Source organism: Rhagoletis pomonella, unplaced genomic scaffold (genome assembly GCF_013731165.1).
Source record: "Rhagoletis pomonella isolate Grant_MI unplaced genomic scaffold, Rhpom_1.0 Rhpom_scaffold_07372, whole genome shotgun sequence".
Classification (NCBI taxonomy): domain Eukaryota; kingdom Metazoa; phylum Arthropoda; class Insecta; order Diptera; family Tephritidae; genus Rhagoletis; species Rhagoletis pomonella.
The window spans coordinates 6,017-8,155 of record NW_023465900.1 but is presented as its reverse complement, the minus strand read 5'-3'; the positions used below and the strand labels follow the sequence as shown (position 1 = coordinate 8,155).

Sequence of the window (2,139 nt, the reverse complement as noted above, 5' to 3'; positions counted from 1 at the left end):
TAATGTTGATGACAATTGGTCTATGATGACTTCCCCCTACGTACCCCCAAAAAAAGAAGTATACCGTTATACTCAGCTCAATCATCTCTATCGATCCCAATATTTTGTTTTCTAATTTGAGCCAAACTGCATTTATGCCAGAATATGTATTAAGTTGAAGGTACATACTTTTTATTGCTGCGGCATTGCGTTGATCCGTTGGTGCGCTGACGACATTAAAATATTTGCTGTTACACACCTTGCGTTGTGCCGCACATTCTTTTGTAAACAAAAACCAGCTGTTAAGAATAACCAGAACATTTTGATTTCAAAGAATTACTAAAAATGAATAATTACAATACATTTAGGGATTTCTTGGACCTTCTTGAGTTGGTGTACATGGCTATATGTGCAGCAAACTTTTATAACAAGCGTGTGTGGGTGCGCGACTTATTTTTACAAAGAAATGTGAGTGGATTCTTTGCATCCACATTTCAAAGCTTAAAAAATAAGGATCCTGATCAGTTTTTTATGGCTACAAGGATGCAACTTCCAATTTTTGATGTTCTGTTCAGGTCTTTTGAAACATAAGTTGGAGAAAAACTCGGCGAGAGCTATTCCACCAGACTGCCGTCTCTTCCTGACATTAGTGTAAGTTTCCAGTGTATGGCTATGCTTAAATTCTACGTTTATTAAATAGTAGCGGATAATTTTACAATAGCTATTTGGCGCACGGTACCAGCAGGCAATTCCTGTCGTTAACGTTCAGAAAGTCCGTTTCTGTTATACGGAGAATCGTCATGGAAGTATGTGACATCATCTGGCAAGACCTAAGTCAGTTTTATCTTTCACAGCCCAATTTGAATGAATGGCAAAGAATAGCTGGGGACTTCCAAAATATGTGGGATTTGCCAAACTGTATCGGAGCTATCGACGGAAAGCACGTCAGTATAACGTGTCCACCAAATTCGGGATCCATGTATTACATCTACAAAGGTACTTCTGCATATTGTTTCTTCCGAACTCGTTTTTTATATACATATATTTTTTTTGGAACATATAGCATTGTACTTCTGGGTATTTGCGATGAAAATTACACATTTACAGCTGTGGATATTGGGGCATTTGGTAGCCAAAGTGATGGTGGCGTACTCGCTTACTCAGAGCTTGGAAAGCGTTTATTTTCCGAAAAATTAGAGCTACCACCAAATGCTTTGTTACTAAATAGCAATGTCGACTTTCCACATTATTTAGTGGGTGACGCTGCTTTCCCGTTAAAGCCGTTTTTAATGCGGCCGTATCCTGGTCTACGTCTAACAGAAAAGCGAGAAAATTTTAACAAACGGCTATCTAGAGCACGGAGAACAATTGAGAATACCTTTGGTATTTTGACTGCAAGGTGGAGAATTTTACGCGGTACCCTAAATATGTCCTCACAATCGGCGGAAAAAGTTGTTGGTGCTGCTGTTGTTTTGCACAACTTTTTAAAAATGAATGAAGGGTCATATTGCCCACCATCACATGTAATTGTACGTCCAGGTCTGTGGAGAACAGAAACAACCTCACTTCGAGTAATAAGAAGGTTTTCGTCAAACAACTCTTCCCGAGATGCTTTTGAGCTAAGAGACACCTTAGCAGAATACCTATTATTAAATAAAAGATAAAAGTAATTACATGCCAATTAATATTATTTTGTAATTTTTCAATTGTTATAAAAAAAAAATAGTTTTGGTAGTTAACTGAAATAATGTATGTACATATTTTTATTTTTGGAGATCTATTTTGCTTGAAAGCTTTTCAGATTTTAACTTTAATATATTTATATACACCTATTGCAAAAATAATAGAAACATGACATTTTGACCAGCTTTGAAAATTTGTCTCTTGCTTATTTCATGTTTTTTATTTTTTTATAAAAAGTATAAAACACCATGTAAATCCAAATTTCAAACTTTGGACGAAAATTAGAAAAGTTGCTGAAGTCTAGAAAAAAGAAGTCTGATGAGGAGATGTGGTGATCTCCGAAATAGTGCTATAACTTCTACCGCTTAGACTTTGTTGCTTTTTCAATTTTTCCTAATAAACAATCGTGGTACAAAGCTCAATAAAAATATTAAAATAATAAAATGTTAACAAGCCACAATAACATTGACGAAAATT

General features: G+C 35.5%; 1 pseudogene; it reads left to right on the top strand.

Annotated features, from left to right (window-relative positions):
- The first annotated feature begins 324 nt into the window (after window positions 1-324).
- On the top strand, window positions 325-1,643 carry LOC118755784 (annotated as a pseudogene).
- Window positions 1,644-2,139: the final 496 nt, after the last annotated feature.